Below are 16,398 nucleotides of genomic sequence, written 5' to 3'. Positions count from 1 at the left end.
TCATGCGCTTACCATTGTTTCTTCCTGTGGTCATCATACTCATCTCTCTCCTCTTAAATAACTTGCCACATCAGATTATTTTTCTATGTGAAAGGCTTAGCACGTGTATAAAGTGGAGCATTGGGAGGGGAGGGGCCTAAGGATGGAGGGAGAAGAGCTGTGTATGGGACTGCAGGGACTCGTGGCACCCTGACGTTGGTGGGCGACGCCATGCGCGTGACGAAGGCGATTAGAGCGGGGAGCAAGCGACGCGACCAGCCCAAGCTTTGACCAGTTGGCCAAGTCATTAGAATCGTTCCCTGTATGTATATATATAAGCCTCCCTCGCGGACAGGTCGACGTACCACCCCAAGCACAGACAAAACATGGAGGTTGCGGTGGCTCAATCTCTTGTGAGCAATGTTGGCCAGCTGATGGCCAATGACTTTTGGCTGCTCGGCACCGTCGGCGGCAATGTCCTTGAGCTGAGGGACGAGCTAGCAACCATGAACGCCCTCCTCCGTATGCAGTCCGAAGCCGAGGACGGCGCCGTGGACCACTTCGTCCGGGAGTGGATGAAGCAGGTGCGCGAGCTTGCATACGACGCCGACGATTGCGTCGACCTCTACATATTCCGCATCAAGAGCCGTCCAAGCGACGGCCTGTTCGTCTGGTCCAGGCGCCTGCTCGCGACGCTTTTTCCTCGCCATCGCCTCGCCCATGACATCAGGGCTCTCCGCGCCCGAGCCGTCGCCATCAGCGAGCGCCATGCTCGTTACGGCTATAGCCGCGATGCACTAAGGCCGTCTCCTTCGTTTGCCCATGTGCCAGCAGCGTGGTTGGAGACGGCGCAAGCCCTTCGCCCTGCGGACGCCGACGACCCTGATCAGTTCGTCGGACTCCAGGAACAGGCTCAATCCCTGGCCGACAAGGTGCAGGCAGTCAGGGACGACGACAAGAAGCTTGAGGTTTTCTCCGTCGTGGGGTTCGGAGGGCTTGGCAAAACTACGCTCGCCATGGAAGTGTGTCGGCAGCTGGAGACCAAGTTCGACCGCCAAGCGCATGTGTCCGTGTCGCAGGCGTTCGACAGCCGCAAGGACCTGCGGGGGCTGCTCAAACGTGTGCTTGAGCAGATTCTCAAGGGGAATGAGAAAGGTATCGAGACAGAGAAACAGGATTCCGTGCCTAACATTGACGGAATGGATGTGGAGACGCTGACCAGCACGCTCAAGGAACAACTCGAGGACAAGAGGTAAACACAAACATAATTGCAAAATCATCATCTATATTATTATTATTATCATCATCATCATCATCATTATTATTATTATTATTATTATTGCTGCTGCTACTACTACAACAACAACTACTACTACCGCATGGCACATGTAGTCACCAAATTAAACTTCAAATTAACACCACCCAGGAAAAAAAAACCTTCGCATCAACAGACATACATATGCACGCCAAAAAAACTCATATACATATTTATTATCTATCTGTTGTTATTAGTTTTTTGAACACAATACATGCAGACGCTCATACATACATGCATACATACATACACTCATTTCTATGAACACATCCACACCCTAACCGTATTAGCACCTCTGAGAGACTGGGCCGTCACATCATTTTTGAGATTATCGTAATCACCACATACAAACACATTCATAGTCGACAAGAACATCTTCTCCCACCGAACGAATATCACCAAAAGCCTGAAATAAACTCAAGAAAATGCGAGCACCAGTACCAAGTCTAGGGATTGAGCCCTGGTGGGCTAGTTCCACCACAAAGAACATAGTCATCTGAACTAGGCTCAGTTCGCATCTATCTACTATTTTAAGGTGTGAATTATCATTATGGTGTGGACTTTTTAAACATGGGCGTAGGCACATCTGATGAAGCAATTTATTAAAAAATAGTAAAAAAATCAAAAGAAATCGAAGCTTTTTTGCGACAAACATAATCTAGCATACTACTCACGTTTAAAGTTTTGAGACAAAATGAGTTATGTCATATTCTGAGTGAAAAACAAAAGTGCATGTATAAAAAACATGAATAATGGCATTTATATAGTTTTGATTATGTTGCATTTTGCCCGCAATACGGCGTAAGTCATTTTGTCCCAAAATTTTTACATGTAGTATTATGGTAGAGACCATGTATGTTGCCAAAAAGTTTCGAAAATATCTAACTATTTTATTATTATTTTCAATTCGGGTGCGTCTAGACCAAGGTTCAGTTGTGTATTTTCATTATCATTATTGCGGCCATGCTATCTGTTGTCTGCTCGATACCCGTTGTGTTCAGTATAACTAGGAGGTGCGCATGTATTTATATCCCAAAGACTAGGATGTGTTGCAAATACAAATACAAATACAAAGATTGAATAATATGTTGTACAAACTTTACGCCTTCTTTTCTTGTACTCCCTCCATCTCAAAATAAGTGTCTCAACTTTGTACCAACTTTAGTACAAAGTTGTACTAATGTTGAGATACTTATTTTGGGACGGATGGAGTAATGTATAGGAGTTTATGATTTTTGTAAATCACTTTTGTGCTTAGATTCGACGAGAACTATTCGAAAAAACAAAAGTTAGTTATTAAATACACAGTTTCAATCCAGGGGCATTACTGACATTTCAACCAACAACACATACCATAATCTCATACTGGAATCTCATAGAAGACTGGACGACTTCCGGGGGCAGTTTCCCAGAATCAGATTCTTAAGAATTAAAATCTAAAAAGAATTGGCCCTAACTGCAGTAGAGTGTCCTTGCAAAAGACACACGTCTGGGCTATAGTTATGAACTTAGATATACATGGTTTTTTTGACGTAAAGCTAACATATACTTTAAATTAATCATCATACATCAGTAATGACAATAAAAGCAACCACATAGAAATATTGTGGGAAACATACTATTAAAGTACATCATGTAAAATAGATACACATGCAGTTATTACAAAGAAGTATACGTACTACCAAATGTACTTTAATACTACCAAAGATATTTGTTATACCAATGCATTCGTACGTGTAGTATGTAGTATTCCCTCTGTGAACAAATATAAGATCGACGTCCCATTTTGTCTACTTTTTGAATTGGAAAAAGTCCGAAACAAACCTTGAACTTGTAGACAAAAGCTAAATAGAACCCCAAACTTAAAATCACGGAAATCAGCACACCGAACTCTCTGATCCCGGTCTATTTCAAACCTTGAGAGAGTCCCCAAACAGGGATTGTGGCCTGGCATGTCAAATTCCGTGATTGTTGGCTATGGACTCGACTGGGTCGGCCCACCAGGCACGAAGCGACTCTATTTTCTTGACACGCAACGTAAAAAGTCTTTCTCTTTCTCAATGCGCGACGTAAAAATTCCAAAACCAAAATGACTCTCGCAGAGTCAAACTTGGGACCTGGCAAAATTGAACTCATCCCAGTAGCCACTAGAACACATCACTATAAACAAATTTTGAAGCCTGAACAAATGTGTAAAAAAAATTTGTGACATCTAAAAAATATTATGAGTTTAGAAAAATGTATCTGGCATTTAAAAAGAATGTACTATGTACAATGTAAAATAATATTCGTGTGATTCCAAGAAATGTTTCATCCATTCAAAAAACGTAACATTTTAAGAATGTTCGCGAGTTTCAAAAAATGTGCTTGTGACATTTTAAAAAAAGAAGTGTACACAATGTAAAAAAAATGTTTGCATGATGTAAAAAGATGTCTCATACCCTTAAACGAATATATGTGAGATGGGTTTGATAAAAGTGTATACAATTTTAAAAATTGTATAAAAATGAAAAATATTCATGTAGTTTTAATAAAATGTTTATTGTCGTTATGGAAATGTAAAACATGTATTTGAAAAAAAATCTGAAAAATGTCCAAAGTGTATCAAAAAATATTTGATGTGTGTGCTAAAAAGTTCCATTGGGTACTGAGAATAATTAGACATGTGTAAAAAAGAAAACTGGTTACCAGCAAAGATACAAAAAAGTGGAAAAACAAACAATATGAAGAAAATCAAGAAAGCAACAAAAAAAACCAAATGTGTAACGAAGAAAGAAAACTAGATAAAAACCAGTGAAAAAACAAAGTATAACAAAGGAAAAAGCCAAAGAAAAAAGAAAAAAAACCAAAGAAAACCCATAGCAGCACGAGCGACTGCGCTAATGGGCTGGCCCAATTCAGCGAATACCGGCTAAATCCTCTCAAGGTTCAAACTAGACCGGGTTCAGAGAATTTGGTGTGTTGCATTCAGCGATTGGGAGTTCAGGCTTTGATTTAGTTTTGGCCAACAAATTCAAGTTTTCTTTGGACTTTTTGCTTTTGCATTTCGTTGATAAGCCACATGATGTTGTTAAAGTATGCAGCATGCATGTCACAGGAATGACCCTTTTTAGGATATCTTATGAATCTATTATACACATATAGAATGTTTAGCCCTTTGAAATCTGATTAATAGCAGCCCACCACACATATAGATGGTATATAATTAGCCTCTCTTTCCTTTATTATTTCTCACTCCCTTATTTCCTTTGGAATCTCTACATCAATCAATCTTATCTTATTAACTTTATCTGTCCATGCAGTTAATTAGCCACTCTTTCCTTTATTAGCCTTTCTTCCCTTTCATATTTCTCTGTCATCATCCCTTAGATGGCTTCCTGATACCGAGGAAACTTAAAGGTGTATATGGATTGGGTAGATTGTATGTAAGAGGGCGATGTACTAGTGTGTGGTACTATTTAAGAAAACAAACAACCTTCTTTGGTACGCATAATGTGAGCTAGCTTAGTTGGTTGGAGCTTCCTTTCTGAACCGGAGGCCCAATGTGGATCCTGCTACCGTCTCCTATTAGGATGATATTATTATTTTTATTAGTGGATGGACAAATGTGGCAGAGGCCCAATGGCCCAGAACAGGTACAAAAGGGCCTTTTTCTTTACCTAATGGACTACGGGTTGATTGTTTATTGGGCCACAATGCACTGTTAGAAAAATAGACGCAGTATCAATTAGTACCACCTGTCCTAAAAAAACAATTAGTATCACCTCGCGTATCAAAAAATCATCTACGACGCGTCAAAAAATAAAATAATCTAAACAGGACGAATCAAGAATATCAACTTGCATTATCAGTAAAAAAGGTATAGATAAGAATATTTAGATAGTATGTCCATTTTAGGTAGTATGTACAACAACTAGATGCAAATGGGCGCCTTGTTGCGCCGTTTTTTGTCCTTTGTCATTGTGTACCAAGCTCTTTTTTTTGTTATATCCATCCAAAGAGATTTAGTACTTCCCACTATATATTCCAATAACTTTATTATCTAAGAAATAAATTCATTTTGCTATCACAAAACAAAATCCATTTAACATAAAAAAGGAAACGTAACCAAAACTTGGAGAAAATCAACAATTGTGTACTACATAGTTTTTAATTAGAAGTAATATATGTATTGCCCTAAAATATTATAAAAAATGGAGAACAATATTAATTTTCCCATGGATTGCCTTGTTTTTTCATAACCATGGTCCCGCTTGTCAATTATTACATGCTTACTTATAATCAAATAGGCTACCGCCAATGCAAGGTAAAAAAAATATGATGCCAATGTTATTAGTCCATCACACTTCAGAGTGCGTGACTCGTAGCTAGATATGCACATGTCATCTTACCCATATCATGTGTATTGTGGTCTCGTGGAGGGTCGAGTCGGGTCAGATCCCTATCACACAAGTGAAAGAGGTGCATGATTGCATTTTTTATGATGTATCTAAACACCAAGCTCAATTTATCTGCATGCATGCATATTCCAGCACCAATATCCCATCTAGCAGCAAATCTGGCCTTTGTAGTTCAGAAGCAACTTGAATGTCATTGTATATATTCTAGATTGATTATCTGCTAAAAAGAATGCTAGGAAGGAAGTTTGTTGCCAAAAAACCATACCATTATAGCAACCATGCCTTGCTAGAGCAGAGGAATTGTCTGGTATCATGGCATAGGGGCTCCACGTCATCTTCAATAGCAAAGACTTCTCTATCGTCTGAAGTCGATTCAGCAAACGGTGTGTCGACACTTCAGATTATCTCTTCGAAGAAAGCTATTCTCTTTGTTGAAGCATTCATAAAAAACATCTGTGTTGTCCACAGCTCCCAAGTAATTATAATCTTCACTCGGATAAACATATATATGTCTAACATTTAATATAGTAGATCTAAGATGCACAATTCACAGTGAAAATCTGGGTACTGGTCCATTGTTATGCAAACTAATTATGGGATGTCATGGGAACAAGCCTACCTGCATATATCATGGTCAAACTAAGATGTGAAAATAAAATCAGCATGAGAAAACTGATAACTTGTAAAAACGACAACAATAGTAGGGGTACTACTATTAGCGTCCAAATTTCACTGCCAATGAATAATTAAAACATGAATGTTAAAAACCTCTGTAAAATAAAAGAACTGCACCGGCTGGGATATGCCCTCATTTTCAGGAGAAAACAAAGACCAACCATATTTAGAGGAACATAAACCAATGTACAGAATGTGAAGACCCAGGATATCATTCACCTTGTTGGTGATACATGGAACATGCTCAGCTCAAAAGATAGCACTCACACGTTTAGCTTAGCATCGGCAAAGGGAGCATCAGCTCACGTCTCACAAACCAATAAAAATCATTGTTGTTATTACCTTAGTTATGCATTACGTGTGTATCATGTATATTAACATATTGAACAATAATGTTGGCTTAGGAAGAGGACAAAACATTTGACATGATCCATCTCTACCTGCATGCAAATGAGCTTCTAAAATGTTATCTAATTTCAGTAGATAGAACAAACAACCACATGGCACAACCAGTAAATATTATCAGAAGCATTAGGAGTGAATTGCAAAAAATAGCGACGTTGAAGGCTAGGGTTGCAGGAACCACACTTCTACAGTTTTGTGCCAAAAATCCCTAATTCCGAGGCAATTTTTTTTTGCAAAAAACACTAGTTAACAGTTTAGACAATTTTAAGCATGATTATGACAGATGGGTCCCATTGGACAGGGTGATGTGGCAACGTTTTTTTGCCAAATAGGCCTTTAACTAGCCTCCTCTCTCTCTCTCTCTCTCTAAAAGTCACGCAAGCCCACCTCCCCAGGACCGCACCTTCTTCACTCCAGCCCCAACCACCTCTCGCCGCCCCACTCCTACCGTGCACCGCCAAACTGCCGCGATGCCCTGCTCCCACGACTCTCCGGGATCTGGCTGGGCCGCAGGCGAGGAGGCGGCTGTCGAGGCCAGCCAGGGTCCCGCGCGTGTCGCTGGATGCCTGGATCGGGATGCAGCGACGGTTCTCGGGGGCGATGGATGTTGCGGACTCCGGCGAACAGCGACGAGACACGGAAGGGACATGATCCATCGATCTGAGCGCTGGCCGGGGGTGTAGGAGCTCCAGTGGATGGATCCCGAGCTCGGAAGGTCGGCGGCCATGGCGGGAATACGATGGGGTGCAGGAGCTCCGCCGCCGCTGCTTGCTCCGGTGCGCGCCTCACTTTCTCCCTAACGCGCCCGTGCGCGGCGACCTCTGTGCGCCCGTGCCGGAGCCCGTGCGCGGCAGCCGCCGCCATTGCTCGCGCCCGTGCACCTGTTGTTGCTCTGATGCACGCACTATGCACCTCCCCTGCTCTCGCCGATGCGGTGTGGCCATCGCCGCTGCTCGTGCTCGTGCACCTCCCTGTGTAGCGGCCGCCGCCGCTACTCGCGCCTGTCCACGTGTGCAGGTCATGGTGGGTCGGCAGGGAGGTTGCCGGGCGAGGTGGGTGGCTGCATGCCCTCTCCGACTGGAGAAAGAGAGAGAAGAGAGGAAGGGAGGCATTGTGGAGCTGGATCCCGAGCAGTGGCGGCGGTGGTGTGAGTTTTAGAGAGAGAGAGAGAGTGGAGAGAGCCGAAGAAGAAGCGGAAGACTAATCAACACACCTAGGTGGCTTTTTTTTTGCCAAGATGGCTCCTGACAAGCGGGACCTACCTGTCATAATCAAGCTTAACGAGCACACCGGGTGACTAGTAGTTTTTTGCAAAAAATTAAGCTCGGAATTAGTGATTTTGGCACAAAACTGTAGAAATATGGTTCCCGCAACCCTGGCCTTCAATGTCCATAATTTTTTGCAATTCACTCGAAGCATTAGTATACAGACAAACTTCAGCGCTGCTTATGTTGCATTTGACCAAATAAATGGCCTCCATGATAGTGAGCAGGTTTGCCTCGATGTAGCCCTGAAAGCACCACAACTCAGACTGAAAGCTAAGCACCAATTGCAGAACACGGTGCAAGCAAGAGCAGACTAATCACTGGTAAATAATTTGCAATGTGAAAGGGAATCAGTGAGGAGAGCAACCCAGCCTTGGTACATAGCAACCATTGTATGCCTCTTATATAGTAGCGGTCATGAGGTGTTCAGCAGGGAGCTGTGAAGGCTTGAGGTGGCGGCAGGGAGGGAGGAACCCTAGCAGGTGGCGATTGTGTTGTTCATCAGGGTGAAGTGTGGAAGAGGATGGACCAAACGAACCGGTCGGTGGCATTTGGTGTGTATAATTTAATTTAGCGCGGGGGTGGGGGGGGGGGGGGTCAAAAACGCCATTCACCAATTTGGAGCTAGTGGTGGCTTCTAGGCTTATTTTGTGGAGCACTCCGATCCAGCTGGCGGTGATAGCTCGTAGGGGCGTCACTGGTACTTGCTACAACGGGCGGTCAAGACCATTACTGAAAAATGCTTTCGCCTAGTTTTATATATAAAGCAAACCATCAGAGCCACAAAGATTCAACATAGAGGTTCACACCACACACACAAGTAGCACCCAAATAGAGTACTAGATGGTTTTGCTGAGGGCACAGCTCAACAAGCCCTAAACAATCGAAAGAAAAAAGGTAGCACAGGCCAAGGGAGGTGCCCCAAGAGGCCTTGCCATGCCATAGTGGCACCAAGTTCCTAACCCGGATCTTGTGGTGGTGGAGGAAGCAGAGGCACCAAGTGGAGAGCCGTCGCGCAAAGATCTGCAATGAAGATGTCAATGGCGCCTCGATCCTGCGGGTGACTAAGTGGCCGCCAGAGCTGGAATAGCCACACATTTTGAAAACCACGTCAATAGCTCGTCGAAGAGACGCACACAACTGGATCACAATCTTATTGCGCACCGTCCATAGCGTCCACGCGAGAACCCCAATACCCTGCCACATAATGTGGCGGGAACACTATGGAGAGGCCTAGATTTCCTTGAAGAGGTCGGGGAAATTGTTGTTACACCAACGTTCTTTGGCCACCTCCCGTAAGCAACTGCAAAGGAATTGCGCGGAAACGTAGGTGAAGAAGATGTGAATCGAGTCCTCCATTGTCCCACACAAGGGGAAAATCCCGTCTCTAGGGCCATTCCTCTTGAGTACCTCCACCCCTGTAGGTACCTGGCCCTAGATCCATTGCCATAGGAAGATCAAATTTTTAGTGGAAGTCTAATAGCCCAGATTAACGCCAGAGGCTCCAGGGCGATAGATGCCGCAGTGGCCTGGTAGAGCGATTTGGTGGAGAAGCGGCCCGATGACTCCAGATGCCAGCATATCCGGTCGCGCATCTGGTCAACGTCCGGTGACTAGACGGCGATATACTCAAGGAGCTCCTACCAGGCGACAAGTTCTGGAGGCCCAAATGGCCTTTGGAACGTGAGGCGCCCTAAGTCAACAAGGGCCACCTCGACGGCGATGCTTGGATCCACCGCGATGGAGAACAAGTCCGAAAATCTAGCGGCGAAGGGGCAATCACCAACCCACCGGTCGAACAAGAACAGGGTCGGCGCGCCGGACCCTACCATGATGGAGGTCCTGATGTGAAGAACCGGGACCAGTTTATGATAGACTACCAGAATTGCAAGCCACTAGTCCATTGATAGAAGGCGAGCGGTTGCCGGAAATATTTATTCCTGATGATAACGAGCCATAGGCCACCCACCCCATTCGTAGCAAGGCAATGTTCATGCGTTTGGACGACAGGATCCAGAGCCCTCCCTGGTCGCGGGGATTGCAGATATCAGGCCAGCGAACCATATGGTCCTTTTAGTTATCTCCCTCCCCGTCTAGAAGAATCTTGCCTGATACTTGATGTTCTAATGGTGGAGTGTCTCATGAAGGCTGTAAATGCTCATGATGAACAGGAGCAGGCTGGATAGTGAGGAGTTGATGAGCAATGTCTGAGCCGCCTTGGACAGCAATCTGCCCTACCACGGTTCGACCCTATGTTGGAGCTTGGACACAGCAGGTCACAAATCTGCCAAAAAAAGACGTGGGTCACTAATGGGTATCCCAAGGTAGGACGTAGGGAAGGAATCCAGCTGGCAATTAAGCCGGTCAGCAATGTTGTGGCGCTCGGCAGGCGAGTAGCCCATAATCATCACTTTGCGCCTAGACCATTCGGCATGAATGATGACCTATATCGAAACAGTGAACGATATAACTGGATACCAAGGCCATGCCAGTGTCCTTCACTAGTGGTCTTGATAATGTTCCACAAAATAGTGGTGAAAGCTAGTATGTCTATGTCTTAACATTCCTTACAATGTAATTTTTTTTACAATTCGTGTAATTCAATATTGAGAGAAGAGCTATTTTCTTACTTGGAATATCTATGATGAAATCAGGTACCTCATTGTGATTGATGATGTATGGACAATAGCAGCGTGGGTTGCAATCGGTTCCAAATTGCCAAAAAGCACGTGCAGCAGTAGAATCATTGTGACTACTCGGATAGATAGTGTGGCAAAAGAATGTAGTGGAGCTAGTGTATGTAAAGACCACATCTATCATATCAAGCGACTCAGCTTGGAAGACTCCGAGAAGTTGTTTGTGAAAAGAGTATTTGGTCCCACATATACCTCTTGCCCGGAAGAGCTAAAAGAAGCAATGGGTAATATTTTGAAAAAATGTGATGGGCTTCCATTAGCCATTGTTAGCATTGGCAGACTTTTGGCAACATATACCTCTCCAGAGAACAGACATATGAGGGAAACAGTTTGTAGGTCAATTGGTTCACAAATGGAGAGCAACCCAACTCTCGAGGGAATGAGGAAGAACATCACACTTAGCTTCAACTACTTGCCTCATGAACTCAAGCGTTGCATGATGTATCTTAGCATTTTCCCAGAGGATTATCTGATCAGCAAGAACCGGCTCTTGAAAAGATGGATTGCCGAAGGATTGATACCTGAGAAGAGGGGGCTTACATTGATGGAGACAGCAGAGGCCTACTTCAGTGAGCTAGTGAATAGGAGTATGATTGATCAAGCCGGTTGCATAGTCAGCTATTATAATAGAGTGGATATGTGTCGGGTGCACGATATGATGCTTGAGGTCATGGTGTCCAAATCCCTAGAGGCTAACTTTGTTAGCCTGGTAGGTATTCAGTATGAAGGAATGTCATATGATATCGTTCGCCGCCTCTCCATCCATGGTGCTGACAGTGGGGCCAAATTCTCTCCAAGCAAGAAAAGGGCAACAATGAGTGGAATGGTGAATGGCATTGAGGGAATGAACGTGCAACATGTTCGATCACTGACCACATTCAGTCAGAATGCCACAAGTTGCTGCTTGATCAACTAGGAAAGTTCAAACTGCTGAGGGTACTTGATCTAGAAGACTGCAAGGACCTAAAAAACAACCATTTGAGGTTCATTTGCCAGATGTACCTTCTTAGGTTCTTGAGCCTTAGAGGTACAAATATTAGTGTGATGCCTCCTGAAGTCGGCGACCTAGAGCATTTGCAGACACTTGATGTTGATGATACTCTCCTCGAGACACTTCCAAACACTATGATAAAGTTGATCAAACTTGAGCGACTGATGTTCTCCAATAGGGAAAAGTGGTTTGCCCTTTGGACACTGCCCAAAGGGATTTCAAAAATGAAGGCACTGTGTGAGATGAGTAGAGTAGTCATAAGAAATGTAGAGGTTGCCATAGAGATCGGTGATCTACAGCAATTGGAACGGATATTTGTCTATCTCGACAGAAGTTCAGAGCAGGACAGTGATATTAGACGAGAGCTTAAACGCTCCCTAAATAAGACATCATCTCTCCGGTGGCTCGGCGTGGGAGGACTGCAAGATGTCCACAATGATGACATGGACTATCTCATGGACCTCGACACGCTGCCGCAGTTTCTGCGGTACCTTAGGTTTGGCGGATATATTTCTCGAATTCCAGACTGGGTCGGTTCACTTGCATTTCTGGCCGAGTTCACAATTTCATGTGCAGAACTTGTTGGCGACCAACCATTTGAGGTCCTTTGCAAGGCTCCCATCCTTAATAGCATCTTGCTTCAACAACATTTTTACCTCGGCAAAGAGCTGGTTGCATGCAGTGCCCACAAGTTTCTTATGCTGAAAAACATGAGAGTGACTGTTGCTGCTAAAACTCCCGAAGTGTTCCGTTTTGAGGAAGACTCCATGACAAAGCTTGAGATACTTGAAGTCGACTTCGGACGCTGGCAGAAGAGAATTGAGGGCATCGAGCACTTGACGAATCTTAAACAGGTGCGGCTCAGTGGTAAGGGTACTAACCGTTCGTTGATCCAAGCAGCAGATAAGCTAAAAGCCGAGAGTGATAGGCGCAGAATGTCTAATCAGTTCCCATTCACGGTTGGAGTGAGATATGGTTGATCACTCTCTCTTCTTATTGGACTAGCCTTGTCGGTTTGGTTTGTTTGTTTTGGTATCTTAGTCGAGTTGGTGATGCTGCGGGTTTTCATCAAAACTGTTCCTGAAGTAGTTATGGTGTGTGAATTATCCCTATCGTCTTTCTAGAGTGTGGTGTTGTTGTTTCTTGTTCTTTAAAGCTGGATACCAGCATGACAATATACATTTGTTGTTTGGTTAATGCATTGTAATAAAGCTAGAGCCCAGCACGATAATACACATTTGTTGTTTTGTTAAAGCATTGTAAGAATGCCCCATAGTTGTACACTCCAGTAACTAAACTGGGCGTTCTTTTTCTTTGGTATGCATTAATCAGGCGAACATTTTTCCTAGTATTGTTTAACTAGTTGTTTCCTCTGTCAAGGTAATGGAGATTAGGCATTTCTGTATTGGAAGATTTCGAGCACGATTCCTGCAGTAGCAGTGAAACAAGTTAGTATTTTTGTTAAATCACCAGTTAGTTTTGCCATAATGCTGGAGTTTCAGTTTTTCCATAATGCATATGAGGCTGAGGCTGGAATAGGGCCGCCGCGGGAAGGATAGTCAGTTATGCTGCCTCGGTGTTGCATATAGTATCATGCATGGTCATGGACTCATGGATTTGCTGTGTTGGTGACAGAGGTCTCCGCCTTGCTCTGACAGGGTAATGTCCTGCTGTAAGTGGCAACTGACAGGACGCTAGTCTGCTAACATCACGCTGCTATCAAGGTAGAACGAGAGGTATGTGTTTTATTGAAATATTTGATCGATGGTGCATTGATGCTAGATTACTTGGTCGATTTACTGGTCATATTCAGATAGCAGCAGTGAGATGGTAGCACCTTTGAAAATATTTCAAACACAACGATTTGGTGATGGAGCAAAGTTCGGTGCTAGTGCTGGTGCTGCTGAGATTCGAGGAGGCCACCTCGCCCCACATGGAAAAGATGGAATTCGACCGTTGCAGGTCAGAATCAGGGATCATTGGTGTCAAGCACACCTTCCAAGTATTATGTTAAAAAAGGCACCTTCCAAGTATCAAGGAGATTTCACTTGGTTACTATGGTGCGCTGCAAGATGAGGTGGACGCAAGGTTTTGGTTACCGAATGAGGCAATTTTACCGAGGGGGACTGGTAAACGTGGTTACCTCGGTTACCGAGAAATACCGAGAATATTTCGAGCGAATTTTATAGTCGAATTTTGAATTCAAATAAGTGAATGAACAAATATTCGAACCAGAGACCTCTCAAAACAGGAAGTAGGTTGCTACCAACACGTCAGAACCAACTCTCATGGCATTAATTAGATCCTACGTACTTTACTGTAAATCGAGTGTTGAAATTCAAAAAAAATTAAAAAATGGTATTTTTTGCTCGGTATGGCGATTTACCGAGGGGCACGGAAATACACGGTAACCATGGAAAATCTAGAAATTTTTCGAATGATAACCAAAACCTTGGGTGGACGCACACCCCAAACATCCCATGCTGCGACCACAGAGACACCTGCGGGGGACCATAGAGGACGAGCCGGGACGCATCATGGTGTACACCTGAGAGTGGATGCCGGGGCGCGGCCCGAGCACGCCCGCCGCGTTCGGGGCGATCCAACCGGGGGGAGGTGTAGGAAGAGCCATGCCGTAGGGAGCGAAGTAGCCGGTCCACGGCGCCGGCTGCTGAGATCTGCGACCACCGGAGTCCGAGCGCCCGCAGCTGCGCCCACCACGGCGCCCGTGGTCACCACATAGCCCAAGCCACGGTTGCCACAGAGCCGCGACCAGAGGGAGTAGGGCGGTTGCCGTGGTCCGAGCGGTCGCCACGATCACCGCGGTCATTGGAGCCGGATCCGGAGCCAGGGCCGTCGAAGATAGTGAGAGCCACAGAGCCGGCCTCGGCGGCGCAGAGGTTGTTGTTGTATTCCGCAAGATCCAGCCGGGAGAGGGCGGCGGAGAAGGGTGGCGGGGGAACCATGTCGGCAACAATAGTGCGGATGGTGTCGAGGCGACCATCAAGACCATGAAGCAGCTGCATTGTGTTAGGCATAAGCGACGCGTGAGTGTGTGCTCGTGTGTGTGTGTGTTCCGTGTGCATGCGTGAGTGGCGTGCGTTGCTGTTAGTAGTTAGCGAGTAGCGGAGATAATCGTGGCAATCTGTTGAAGCTGGCCGTGCATGCACGAGTTGATCGCGTTGTGAGCACGAAGCGGGCGGGCATGCAGATCGTTCCCACGTAGTGGGGCGGGTGGGCTGCGTCGTGTGCAGCCAGCTCGGGTATAAATCCCCTCCTGATCGCTGATGTAAAGCACGGAGTTGCCAAACCATGTAGCCATTGCAAAGACAAGCAAATTAGGGTGTTCGTGCGCCCACGGCGGCGTTCGTGCGCCGGACCGGAAAAATTCTTGTGTCCACTGTGTCCATCCTCTTCTTTCTCCGTTTCTGAGTGAGATGAGTGAGAGGAGAGGTAGCCAGGCCCTTTTGGCAACAACACATTGTGAGGTCGTGGTCCTTGACAGGGTTGCTCATGTCAGCGAGGCCGTCCGCCAAGGCCTTGAGGCGTCGAGCATAGTCAGAGACCGTGAGATCTCCCTTCTTGAGGATGCGGAACTGGCGCATGAGGTGGAGATAGAGGGCTCCCTGGTTGGCCTGAAAGTAGTCTCGGATGCAAGTCCAGGCAGTGTAGGCATCAGTGGCACCAACCATGATCAGTTCAAGGAGGGATTCAAAAAAAGAGTGAAGAGGATCCAGCGGATAAGACGTTGATCAAGGGCGAGCCAGACGGCATTGGGGTTGGCCTGAGGTGGGTGTTGGACATGGTCCAAGACAAGGTGTTGTGGCAGTACGAGGGAGAATAACATGTGCCACTTGATAAAGTTATTTTCAGAAGGATCAAGTTTGAACTTGATGAGATTGGAGATGTGATCTTGGTGGAAATTGAGAAAAGAGGGATCGTAAGGTTGGTCACAATGGGGAGGAACTTAGGAGTAACATCATATATTTCAATACAACTTTACTTATGTGGCACATATTTAATGAAGAGAGAGGTGCTTGTGGTAATTAGGTAAGGCCCTGTTTGGTTCATAAGTCCTAGGACTTTTTCTAGTTCCAACTAAAAAGTCCCTAATCCCTAAAAAATCCCTCCCTGTTTGTTTTCAGAGACTAAAAAGTCCTTAGTCTCTTTCTAGAGGTTATTAAATGACCATGTTGCCCCTAGTATATAGAAAAATAACAATCAAACAACACCATGGGGTGGCGGGCCAATGAATGCATGGAGGGGCATTGTTGGAAAAGTCTCAAAAAGTCCCAAAAAGACTCTCCTTGAAAGTCTTCTTCATTTAGTCCCAAATGCCTAGTTTAGTCCCTAAAAAATCCCCTCCGTTTGGTAAAAAAGTCTCTAAGAGGGACTTTTTCTAGTCCCTATACAAAAAAGTCCCTGGAAACAAACACCCCCTAAGTTACCGGAACATCACACACTCCAAGAAACAATTAGTCTATAACCTAATAAATACATCTTTGCATGATACTACATAAATGTTCCTACCCACTATGGAGGTAGTAATATAGTCTAGAGAAGTGTGTAAGTTACTAGCTTATGTTTTTGCCCATTATGACCAACCTGAGGTGAGGGAAGAGGTGGTGCGACCAGGGTGCTCAGAGCGGAGGAGGCAACGGGCGTGGGTGGA

The 16,398-nt window shown here is 45.0% G+C and overlaps 1 pseudogene; it reads left to right on the top strand.

The window, feature by feature from the left end:
• Positions 1-363: 363 nt before the first annotated feature.
• LOC125526021 lies at positions 364-12,979 on the top strand (annotated as a pseudogene).
• The last annotated feature ends 3,419 nt before the right edge of the window (positions 12,980-16,398 follow it).

The sequence above is a fragment of the Triticum urartu genome, chromosome 7 (genome assembly GCF_003073215.2).
Source record: "Triticum urartu cultivar G1812 chromosome 7, Tu2.1, whole genome shotgun sequence".
In the NCBI taxonomy this organism is placed as follows: domain Eukaryota; kingdom Viridiplantae; phylum Streptophyta; class Magnoliopsida; order Poales; family Poaceae; genus Triticum; species Triticum urartu.
Note: the sequence above shows the minus strand (reverse complement) of the source record. Positions and strands in the feature narration are given on the sequence as shown.